The sequence below is a fragment of the Trichosurus vulpecula genome, chromosome 4 (genome assembly GCF_011100635.1).
Source record: "Trichosurus vulpecula isolate mTriVul1 chromosome 4, mTriVul1.pri, whole genome shotgun sequence".
In the NCBI taxonomy this organism is placed as follows: Eukaryota; Metazoa; Chordata; class Mammalia; order Diprotodontia; family Phalangeridae; genus Trichosurus; species Trichosurus vulpecula.
Window position 1 is genome coordinate 368,581,138 of NC_050576.1, and position 12,845 is coordinate 368,593,982.

Genomic DNA, 12,845 nt, shown 5'->3' on the forward strand with positions numbered 1-12,845 from the left:
TTCTTAATTGTAATGGCCAATCGAAATTTTGGATGATAATTGATGAACCATTTCTCCATCAATACAGAAGCTGATAGATAAACATTGGCACCCTGGCTCTGCTACCTTCTTTCTGACTGTGGACAAGTCAGCTTACCTACTCAGCCCCATGTTATTTATTTGGAAAATGAGTGGATTAGACTATATGGTCTCTAAAATCCCTTCCTAAGGCAGTGGGGTACAACTAAGATGGCAGAGTAAAAGCAGGGATTTGCTTGACCTCTCCCCTAAGCCCCTCCAAATACCTGTCAAAATAACTCTAAATAAATTCTAGAGCAGCAGAAACCACAAAATGACAGAGTGAAACAAATGTCCAGCCCAAGACAACCTGGAAAGTCTACAGGAAAAATCTGTTGCATTGGTTTGAGAGAAGAGTGCAGTCCAGAGTGGGCCACACTTGCATGGATGGAGTGAAGCAGGTCTCAGGGGACAGAATAACTGTCAGCTGTGGTTGTTTCCATACTTCTCAACCCATAAATGTCAAAGACATCTTAAATGTTCAGTAGGAATGGAGAAATGTCTGGGCCCAGCCCCAGGGTGGTGATGGCAGTAGTTGCTTCCTGAACTCTTGGCCCATACATGGTATTCAGCATCTGATCACAGCAGGATTGTAGACATCTCTTTGCTGGTGCTGAGGCAGGATTCTCTTGCTTTGCCTGTGCTTCAATTTGGGTTGCAGTCTTGGGTGATGGTGCTGGGGTGAGGAGGAGCACTGGCTTGGCAGAGCTTGTAGTGGTGGTGGAGAGGGAATGCTCCTCACAGTTCCCAGGCAGAAAAGAGTGCTTGTGGTCACTCACAGATAAGAGCACAGGCCAGGAGAGGAGTAAACACCTCTCCTTTCATCATACAATTTTGGAAGCAGTGGAAATTTACAGTTCCCTAGAAATATGTCTGAAAACAGCTGCACAAAATGCCTGAAGTTTAGAGCAGTATACCCTGCATGCTGGAAACAGAAATCTACCTTAACAAAGAGCCCAAAAGTCAATTAATTGGCTGGGAAAATGAGCAAACAATGATAAAAAATCAGACTATAGAATCTTACTTTGTGACAAGGAAGAGCAAAACATACCACAAGAGAAGACAACAAAGTCAAAGCTCCTACATCCAAAGCATCCAAGAAAAATATGAATTGGTCATAGGCCATGGAAGAGCACAAAAAGATTTTGAAAATCAAGTAAGAGAAGTAGAGGAAAAATTGGGAGGAGAAATGAGAGTAATGCAAGAAAATCATGAAAAACAAGTCAATAGCTTGCTAAAGGAGACACATAAAAAATGCTGAAGAAAATAACAACGTAAAAAATAGACTAACCCAGATGGCAAAAGAGGTCTTAAGATCTCTTCCCATTCTAGGTCTATGAACTAGTTCCTATGAGCCTATGAATCTGGGATTGGAATGGGCTGAGACAATTTCCAATGGGATATCAAAGGAAATAGAGGGAAAGCCTCTTCATAATAATAATTCATGATTAGAAAGATTTGGTGAGCAGAATATTTGGAAAAAGGATGGAGGGATAGATTAAATTTGGAGTAGAATGGGTTCTTAACATCAAATATTTAGTTAAGTTTTGGGAAGTATTTAAGGAAATGGTGAAGAAGAAATGATGGAGAGAGGTATGGTAGGTTGGTGCCATAAAGCCTGGTATCCCTGGGTGACCAAAGAGTACCACTGCTGATGTTGATTTAGCTTCTAATAGCAGGAAATGGAGCAGGAGCTATCCTGTACAATCATTACTACTAGTGATTTTGTTTCTGCTATTTTAACCTGCCATTGTATATTGACTTCACTGGCTCATCCCCTGCACTTGAAATAAGCTAGCAAAGGACCTGAGTCAATGACATTTAAATGATGGTGCAAAAAAGGATATTAAAACACCCTCAAGGAGTCCAAGTTTCTGTATGGGAGGGGAACCACAGGATGAAAGGCTACAATTATCGTAATCACAAATTTATATTTGGTGGTACTTTTGGGGAAGGAGCTTTTGCCAACCCTCAAACTCAATCCAACAAAACTTAAGGATGGAGGTGATCTGGAAATGAATAATGCATTCAGATTAGGGACTGAGAACGATGTTTCAAGAGCAGTTGACCTTAGTCCACATGTAGAGGTAACATCGACACCATGGCTGCTACCACGTGGTTAGTGCTCCTTTTCTCCTTAGCCCTGGTGGGCCTAAGCAGTGCTCAGTTTACAGATGAGGCTATTAATGGGACAAGGAGAATCTATGATCATGTTAGGAGAGTATTGAGGGTGGCATTTCAGGGTGGCCAGTGTATAACTGAGGTGAGGTCATTTGGAATTAGCCATCTTCAGTAATTCAGGTACTTTTGTCTGCCTACAGTTAGATAAAGAGGAGATGATATTCTTATTTTCCATGTTCTGATGATGTCTCAAATCTGGTGTCAATCATGAGTTGGAAGCCAAACCCAACCTATTAATTATATCTTTTTAATTATATTATTTATATCTCCATACTCCTTGCTGTTACTCATGTACAACATTCCATCTCTCTATACTTTTATCCAGTTATTCCCCCCACCTGAAATATATTTGCTATTCATCTCTACCTCTTAAAATTCCTAGCTTCTGTAAAATTCTTTTTCTGTCATATCTTACAGGAAACATAACTTGATTTCCTGCCCTGCTCCCTGTACAGATGTTCCCTTCACCTAAGAAATTATTATTTTTTTTTCCATTTTGCATTTTATTTTCTTTATTTCTGTTGTATTTCCAAATAGAATATAAGTTCCTCAACATCAGGGACTGTTTCTTCTTTCTACCCAGAGCACCTAATAAAGTGACTGGCACATAATAAGCACTTAATATAATCTTAATGAATGAAAGTGAATCATCAGGCATAAAATATGGATAAAAAAGGAAAAATTTTCTGCTTCTAGTGAAACAATTCCATTAATGCGACAAGAAATGAAACATGAGTGACCAAGATGATACAGAGGGCTAACTCATGCTTCTGATATAGCAAGCTGCCAATGCCTTCTGCTGCTGTTATTATATGAGTCTACGATATGCTTGTTCTGTACCAATTATTAATATGATCATCCATTGTATACTCCCATCCAGGCTAAAAAAGCCTAAAACTTGAAGCAGCTCTGACCCTGAATAACATGTCTGACAGTTTGTTAAATTGAGTGTTTTAGAGAACCCTCATTTGGGGCTTCTAAGTGGGTGGTTTGGGGGGACAAAATGATATTTCTTAAACAATTTAAAGGTGCATGTTTTCTCTTACAGTGGGCTAAGAGAAACTGTTGCTACCTCCTCACCACTCTCACAGCATATCTGTCCTATTTCAAAGTTAAACCCTCAAAAACAATGTTATTACTTAACTAAAGGTACAACCAATCCACAAAGGCAAACAAGGCACCCTACAGTCCCCTGTGGGCCTCAAGGGAACATCAGGACAAGATCAGGTAAATAGCCAGGTCCTGCAGTCACTGGCACAAGAGGCCTGAGGCAGTGACCCTTCCACTCTGGGAGCAGAGTTCAAATTTAAAAGGAAGAGAAAAGGCAAAAAAAGATGAGAAAAAAAACAAGGAATAAAGAATCTGATCTTAGAGTGTTCTTATCATGACAGGGAAGACCAAGACTCAAACTCAGAACATGGCAACAATGTTAAAAATCTTCAAGAAATGCCCCAAAGGAAAATAGTAAATATCCTCAAGCCCAGAAAGAACTCATGGAAGGGCTCAGAAAGCAACTTAAAATCATATGTGAGAGGTCGAAGAAAAATTGAAAAAAATGAGAGTGATGTAAGGGAATTATGAAAACAAGATTCAGCATCTTGGAAAAAGAAAACAGGTACCAAAAAAAAGTACCACTGGGCAAGTGGAAATGGAAGTTCAAAAGCTAAGGGGAAAACAACTCCTTAACAGTTAGAATCAAGCAAGTGGAAACTAATGACTCTATGAGACATCACGGATCAACAAACAAATTCAAAAGAATGAGAAATAAAAGAAAATGTAAAGTACCACATTGAATTGTTATAACATCCAAATTTTTAAAGACGCTAGGTGACTTAACGGTTCATGACCAGACAAGAGGGAGAGAGAGAAAATTATGAAATGTGAAATACATAATTTTGATTATATTAACTGAAAAGCTTTTGCATAAAACAAACCAATGCAACCAATATTAAAAGGAAAGCAGAGCACTGGGAAATAGTCTGTTTCTGATAAAGGGTCTTCAATAAAGGCATCATTTCTAAAATATTTAGAGAACTGAGTCAAATATATAAGAATACTTGCCATTCACTCACATGTACAAAACTATTTATAGCAGCTCTTTTTGTCGTGGCAAAGAATTATAAATTGTGGTGATGCCCATCAGTGGGGGAATGACTGAGCAAGTTGTGGTATATGAATGTCATGGAAAGCTATTGTTTTCAAAGAAATGATGAGCAGACAGATTTCAGAAAAATCTGTAAAGACTAATGTGAAATGATGCTGAGTGAAGTGATCTGAACCAAGAGAACATTGTCTACAACAATAGCAACATTGTGCAATGATCAAGTGTGATAGACTTAGCTCTTCTCAGCAATACAATGATTCAAGAAAATTCCAAAAGACTCATGATGGAATATGATATCCCAATACAGAGAAATAACTATGGAGTCAGAATGCATATTGAAGCAGACTCTTTTCACTTTTTTCGTTCTCATGGTTTTTCCATTTTATTCGGATTCTTCTTTTACAACGCAACCAATATGGAAATATGTTGAATATGAATGTATATGTAGAGCCTATATGTGGTTGCTTGCTCTCTTGGTTTGGCAGTGGGAAGGAATAAAGGGAGAAAAATTTGGAGCTCAAATCTTACAAAAATGAATGTTAAAAACTATCTTCACATGTAATTGTAAATGAAAGACTATTAAGTGCAAAAGATTGCTGCAGTCAATAGTAATAAAGAAAAAACAAAAGAAGACAATACAAACCATTCCGAAATTGATAAATGGGCAAAGGATATGAAAAAGTAGTTTTCAGATGAAGAAGAAAAAGTGTTCTAAACCACTTTTATTTAGAGAAATGCATAAGAAAAATAACCCCAGGTACCGCCTCACACCTATCAGCTTGGCTAATAAGACAGAAAAGAAATATGATAAGTGGTGGAGAGGGTGTGAGAAAATTGGGACATTAACACACTGTTGGCGGAGTTGTGGACTGATACAACAATTCTGCAGAGCAATTTGCAACTATGTCCAAAGGGCAACCAAACTGTTCACACCCTTTGATGTAGCAATAACACTGCTAGATCTGTATCCCAAAGAAATTATAAAACAGGAGAAAGGACCTACATGTGTAAAAATATTTATAGCAGACTTTTTTTACGGAACAATATTGGAAATTCAGGGGATACACATGAATTGGTGAATGGCTGAACAAGACCTAGTGTACTAATGTAATAGAATAATATTGCACTGTAAGAAATGATGAACAAATTTCAGAAAAGCCTGGAAAGACTTGTATGACTTGATCCAAAGTGGTAAGAGCAGAACCAAGAAAGAGCTGTGTATATTATCAGCAACATTGTGTGGTGATCAACTATGAAAGACTCAGCTCTTCTCTGCAATGCATTGATTCAAGGCAAGTACAAAGGATTCACAAAGTATAGTGCTATCCACATCCAGATAAAGAACTGATGTATTCTGAATGCCAATTGAAGCATACTTTTTTTTTCATTTTATTCCTTGTCATGGTTTTTTTCTCATTTTCATCTGTTTATTCTTTCACAACTCTGACTAATATGTTAACATGTTTTACATGACAGCACATGCATAACACATATTAAATTGCCCATCATCTTAGAAAGAGATGAGGGGAGGGTGGGAGGTGAAAAATTTAGACCTCGAGCTTCGCCCCCTCCCTGACCTCTACCTCACTTGTCCCCTCGCCTTCTCTCCGTGTGGGTCTCTCCCCCTTCCCCACTAGGCCAACGTGCCACTTCTCCCTCCCCCACGCGCTCCCGGACTCGCGCCTCGCGGAGCCGTTTACCTGGGAGACCGGCGCTGCCCTGCCCTCCGCCGCCTCCGGCTCCCCGGCCGCCGGGGCTTGGCGAAGCCTCGGGGCCTCCTCCACCGTGGTGAGGCGTCGGGGGATCGTGCCTTCGTGCTGCGCGACAATGCCAAGCAGTGCTTCTGCGAGGACATCACCCAGGACACCAAGTGTACCCTCCAGTTCCGAGTGATTACTGGTGGTCTTTATGATGTAGATTGTTGGTTGGAAGATCCTGGTGGTGTAGTGTTATCCAAAGAAATGAAGAAACAGTATGATAATTTTACCTTCACTGCATCCAGAAATGGAAAATAGAAATTTTGTTTCATTAATGAGCTCTCTACTTTCACTCACAAAACTGTGTACTTTGACTTTCAAGTTGGAGAAGATCCACCATTGTTTCCCAGTGAGAACAGACTCAGTGCACTTACGCAGACGGAATCTGCTTCTGTTTCAATTCACAAATTCTGTCATCTACTACCAGACTCATTTTCGACTAAGAGAAGCTCAAGGACGCAGCCAGGCAGAGCATCTAAATACAAGAGTGGCCTATTGGTCAATTGGAGAAGCCATCATTCTTCTTCTTGTTAGAGTAGGGCAGGTATTTTTTCTGAAAAGCTTTTTCTCAGATAAAAGAACCACTACAACCGGTGTTGGATTATAACTAGTGTTTTGAGAATTGATCCACTATACATCTGTAATGTTGCTGTTCTCCCATTAATAGGAGGCACCAAAGAACTTAATATTGGCAATATTTTAAAAACCTCTTTACCCCCTTACATTGGTTGTGGGGAAATGCAACATATATCCCTAAACCATGGAAAAGGACACCTTTTAATTTGAAAAAGTTGAAAAACTTCAGAACTTGTTTGAAGCTTTTCCTGTTAAATATCCAACCCAAACGTTCTACCCTTTCCATAGTTGTTTGTATTCACTCTTACCACTCTAAACTTTGTCATGTTGATTCTTTTTAATCAGTGAGATTACTTCTGTCATAGGGAACTGATGTTTTAATTCCTTAGTTTGCTTTAAAGATAAGTTACATTATGGAGGAAGAAAATAGCCCTTTCAGTAGTTTAGGCATGAATTTTTGTTTTTTAAACCAGTGTGATGAACTGTAGGCTAAGCCCTGTACTGCACTTTTGATTTGTTAATAAAAAAGAAAAGTCTGCCATAGTTACATAATTTTGATTCGGTTTTGAGTTGATATATCATGGTCCAAATTGTTATTCTTTAATTGCCTGTAGAGTAGCAGGTTTTATGCCCATTCTGTAGTTTATAAAACTATAAAACCTGTGAGTTTTTCAGTAATTGCAGAATTGAAACCTTAGAGATTTTGATTGAAGACACTGAGAGATATTAGACCTCTAGTTAGAGAGAATTTTTGATAACTTTGCCACTAACATCACAGTTTTTATACTGGCATATTCTTTTGTCTTTATAATGACTGGCTTTCTCCATCTGTGGCTACCTCGATTTTAGATATATCAAGTCATTGTAATTCTTTGAGCTATTTAAAATCTAACTTGACATTTTAATTGTTAGCATTACACAATGCTGTACATTTAGTCAGTGTCAGGTAATGATACTTTTTTTTCCCTTGAACTTAGAATGGGAATCACAATTGTTAATATTTGATTGTTGGTCATGAAACGGTAAAAGAAAAGGTTTAAAATGTTTCATGTGTTATTTTTTTCATCCCAGTAAATGGTTTGCATTGGTTTCAAACTTTAGTAGATCTATTACATACTTTTATTGAGCTGCCAAGGGCATTTTTCTTTGAAAAAGGAAAATATTCTCATCATGTGTAAATCGAAACTCTCATTAAGGTTAGTTTCCTCTGTCCTAAAATGGGATCATTTTACTATTCTATAATGCTAAGCCAAAAATTCTACAAATAGTTAAAATATTTTTCTGATGTTAGAAAAAAATGTTGTTTATTCCCCTGTGGCTTTGTATGAGAATGAGTGCTGTACCAAAAATGTGATTGTTGAATCCGTGTGACAACATCTAATACTAAAGAGTACTAATTGGACAGCATTTCTAGTCTTTCAGTTTACCATCACTGACCAGAAATTTTGCCAATTCTTGATTCTGAGAGCTTTTTTAATACAAGGACATTTCCAGCAAGTTTTTCTTTTCTTTTTTTTTCTGAGAGGGGGAAAAGCTGCTGTTGTGGTTAACTTTAAGTACCACAACATAGGAGAAGCATTTGCTAAATGACTCTTGCATGATTTAAATCCTTAAGATTTTTCAGAGCAAAACAGAATTACATGTAACAAGATTTGGACAAAGATCTAAAGTTGTAGATTTGTTCATGAGAAGTGTGGTATGGATATTTAGACTTGATTTGGATTTGATTTCAATCTAGTTAATGTCCTACACATAATATTAATGCAATTGACAAAAGTATAGATGTATTTTAATAGGTCCTTTTCATATTGCTACTCTGCTCTGTCCTTCAGATCTTTTATTAGGTAGTACATGCACACACACACACACACACACACACACACACACACACACGCACACACAGCAGTAAGGTACCAGAATATTTCAGGTTTGTCATAAGACCAGAATCATTTAATCTGGGCTCCTAAAAAATCTCATTGTTTATAATACTGAAATATACTGAATTTCATGAAACCAGTATTTTCTCCTATTATATTTGGAGAACGACAAAATTTAAAGTACTTTTAAGCCAAGATTTGGTCCACAAAATATTTAAGCTAATAAGTTAATTTCTGATGTTTGTTTACTTTCCTGACTTGTGAGTGTATATGTATATTAGAAAATACACATCTCTCTATATAGAAACACATGCTAATCAAATGTTTTTTTTTTCTTCCTCCCATTAATAATGCTTGGTCTGTTGAGTCATAAAGAAAAAAATGAAGCCAGTTCTTTCATCTTTTCAACTTACTCTAATAGTTTGAAAATTCCCAGATGTTTGCTTGGACACATTGCACAGGATGCATATTTAAACATTCATAGTAGTATATATATATTTTTAAGTAGTTAACGGAAAAGGTTTTAATATACAAGTTTATATGATAAAACATCAGCTTGTGAAGTAAACATCTTAAAATATTGTTTTGCTGATAAAATCTAAACATTTTTGTGTTAAAAGAAGATGTGGTAATGGTATGTGATCCAAAAAGGTTACCCAAAGCTTGACAATATTAAACTTTGAATACAATGAACTGAAAAAATGTTTTTAAAAACTCTTCTTTGAAAGATTTGTTTAAATCCTTGTGTATTGTCAGTTCCTGTTTTAGTTTGTAAATGTTTAACATTTATAGTTTGAATGAAACAAAGCAGATCCTTTTAATATTGTTTTGCAAAAATTAAAACAAATTAATATATGAATATGATTTAGTGGCTTTTTTGGGTTTAGCTTGGGACAGGCAAGAACCTATTCTGAATTAAGCAGATATTGTTTCTAAAAAAAATTTGGACCTCAGAGTATTGTAAAAATTCATGCTGAAAATTTTCTTGACATGTATTGTGGAAAAAATAAGTCACTATTTAAAAAAAAAGAAGAAAGTAACAAACAAGCAAGGAAGAAAACAAAATAAGATATACTTTGCAATTTTGTTGAGGAAGGTGAAAATTTTAGCATATAAAATGCAAAACATTTTACATGAATAAAGTAAATGCAACTAAAATAAGAAAAGCAGTGAAACAAGAAAATATTTAGAATAAATATCTTTGATAAGATGATATACAAGTCATCTATCAGATAGAGACCAATAGATGACCTAGAATATTCCCCACTAATTAAGTGGCAAAGGAGAATATGAACTGTTTTCTTTTTTTAAAACTGTATTTATGTCTTTTTGTCAGCAATCTAATTTTCAAATGAATCTCACCATTCCCTTGCTCAGTAGGGCATACTTTCTAACAGAGAATCAAAAAGAAAAAAGACAAAAATATTAATTAAATAAAAATAGCTAATGGTCTAGTCTCCCAGAATATGAAACGCATTTTTCCAAAAATTTCAAACCATCTCCACCCATTGCTCGAAGTCATTAATTATAAGATGATTGTAAATGAAAACAACTCTGAAGTTATAATCCTTAAATATAAAGTTATTTAAAGATTAATCTAGTTTGTTTTTAACAGATAATAGGCAGCAACATGGTGCAGTGGATAGAGTTTTGGGGCATGGAATTAGAAAGACTCATCTTCATGAGTTCTATTCTGGCTTCAGACACCTACTAACTTTGTTACCCTGGGCAAGTTACTTAACCTTGATTGCTTCATTTCTTCATCTGTATAATGAGCTAGAGAAGGAAATGACAAACTACTCCAGTATCTTCACCAAGAAAAATCCAAATAAGATCACAAAGAGTCAGTCACGTCTGAAAGGACTGAACAACAAGTATGGAAAGACAGACATATTTATCCATATTCAGTCAAGCTGTGAATAGATTCATATATTTTCCAAAATAAATTGGAATTAACAAAGAGTAGTTAATAACTGGCTTATATCATTTTCTCAATCTCACTACTTGACATACAGGTCAAGGAGGTCAAAATCAGGAGGAACAATCTTATATATAAAAAGCTACTTATAACTTTATATTTAATTGTGAAAACAACACTTGAAATAGCATAAATCCATATCTACTAGAGGATGGCTGAAAACGTTATGAACATATAAATGTGATGAAATATTTATTTATTTTATAATTTTGTGAACTAATGTAGAATGAAATAAGCTGAACCAGGAGAACAATGTGCACAATGACTATGGTATTGTTAATAAAAATCCCAATAATGCTTAATTGTAATAACCAATTTCATTCCAGATAATAAATGATGAATTATTTCTCCCTCAATAGAGAAACTGATAAATAAGCATTGGCAACCTGGATCTGTTACCTACTTTTTGAACATGGACAGGTTAGTTCACCTACTCAGCTTCATTTTCTTTTTCTGGAAAATGAGGTGGTTGGACTAGATGGCCTCTAAAATACATTCCTACTCTAAGTCTATGAACTAACTCCTATGAGCCAATGAATCTGGGAAGGGAATGGGGTGAGTCAATTGGCAATGGGATATTAAAAGGAAATAACAGAGGGAAAACCTCTTCAACTACAGTAGTAATTCATGATTAGAAGGGTTTGGTGAGCAGAATATTTGGAAGAAGGGTGGAAGCATACTTTAGCTTGGGGGAAGAATAGGTTCTTAACATCAAGCATTTAGTTTTGTTTTAGGAAATATTTAAGGAACTGGAGAAGAAGGCATGATGGAGAGAGATAGGTATGGTAGCTTGATCCCATAAAGCCTGGCATCATCACATAACCAAAGAGTACAGCTGCTGATGTTTATGGAGCTTCTAATAGGAGGGGATTGGGCAGGAGCTTGACTGTACTGTTAAGGCACCTTGTTATTTTGTTTCTGCTATGTTATGCTTCCATTGTATATTGACTTCACTAGCTCATCCCCTGCACTTCAAGAAAGGTAGTGAAAGCACCTGAGTCAATGACATTTAAATAGCTTTTACAACACGGGATATCAAAATACCCTCTAGGAGTCTGGATTTCTGTATGGGAGGGGAATCACAAGAAGTAAAACTACCCATCATTGTAATCATAACATTATATTTGGGGTTTCTGGGCAAGGTGACTTCCAAGGCTTTGGTAAATTTATATTTGGCAGTAATTTGGGGGCAGGAGTTTTGCCAGCCCTCAAAATAAATCCGACCAAAACTTAAGGATGAGGATGATCTGGACATGAACAGTGCTTTCAGATCAGGGACTGAGCGTAATGTTTCAATGGGGATATAGTTTTCTGAGGTCCTTATAAGAGCAGTTTCCCTCGGCCCTTGCAGTACAGGTGACATCAACACCATGGCTGCTACCAAGTGGTTATTGCTCCTTCTCAGTATCCCTGTTGGGCCTGACCTCTGCTCAGTTCACAGATGAGGGTAAGTATGGGACACAGAGAATTTATGATCATGTTAGGAGGTTGTTGGGGATTGTGGCCAGTGTATAATTCAATTGAGGTAATTTGGAATTAGCCATCCTCAGTGATTCAGGTATTTTTGCCTTTCTAGAGTTACATAAAGGGGAGGTGGTTTTCTTATTTTCCATGTTCTGATGACTTATCAAACCTGGTGTCAATCATGGGTTTGAGGTCAAACCCAAACTGTTTATTAAACCTTCTTTATTCTTTACTTCAGTTGTCCATGCTCCTTGTTGTTCCTCATGCATATTTCCATAGATTTATCCAGGTGTTCCCCCACCTACAATGCATTTGTGACTCATCTGTACCTCTTAGACCTAACTTCTATTAAACTTCCATTTTTCTCATCTCCCATAAGCAATCTAATTTGATTTCCTGCCCTACTCCCCATCCAGATGTTTCTTTCACCTAAGAAATTATTATTTTTTAAATGTTTTGAATTTTATTTTCTTTGTGCCTGTTATATTTCTAAATAGAATTAAAATTCCTCAGCATCAGGAATTGTTTCTTCTTTCTTTGTGCACCCAGAACCTAACAAAGTAACTAGCACATAATAATCACTTCATATAATCTTAATGAATTGAATTGAATCATCTGGACAAAAATGTGGATGTTAAAATTTTCTACCTCTAATGAAATATTTCCATTAATGTAGGAAGTAATGTCTGTACATTCAGAAACATACAGACAATCGAATTTCACATTTTCCATTCAGACTTTGACAATGTATAGCCATTCAGTTTAATTTTCCCCTTTATTGCATGGACTCCTTCTTTCTTGCCAATGTGTTTATTCACTTCTTGCAAGACAGAATCTCTCTGAGTTGGGGA

The 12,845-nt window shown here is 36.4% G+C and overlaps 1 pseudogene; it reads left to right on the forward strand.

Annotated features, from left to right (window-relative positions):
* Positions 1–2,158: 2,158 nt before the first annotated feature.
* On the forward strand, positions 2,159–6,706 carry LOC118847268 (annotated as a pseudogene).
* The last annotated feature ends 6,139 nt before the right edge of the window (positions 6,707–12,845 follow it).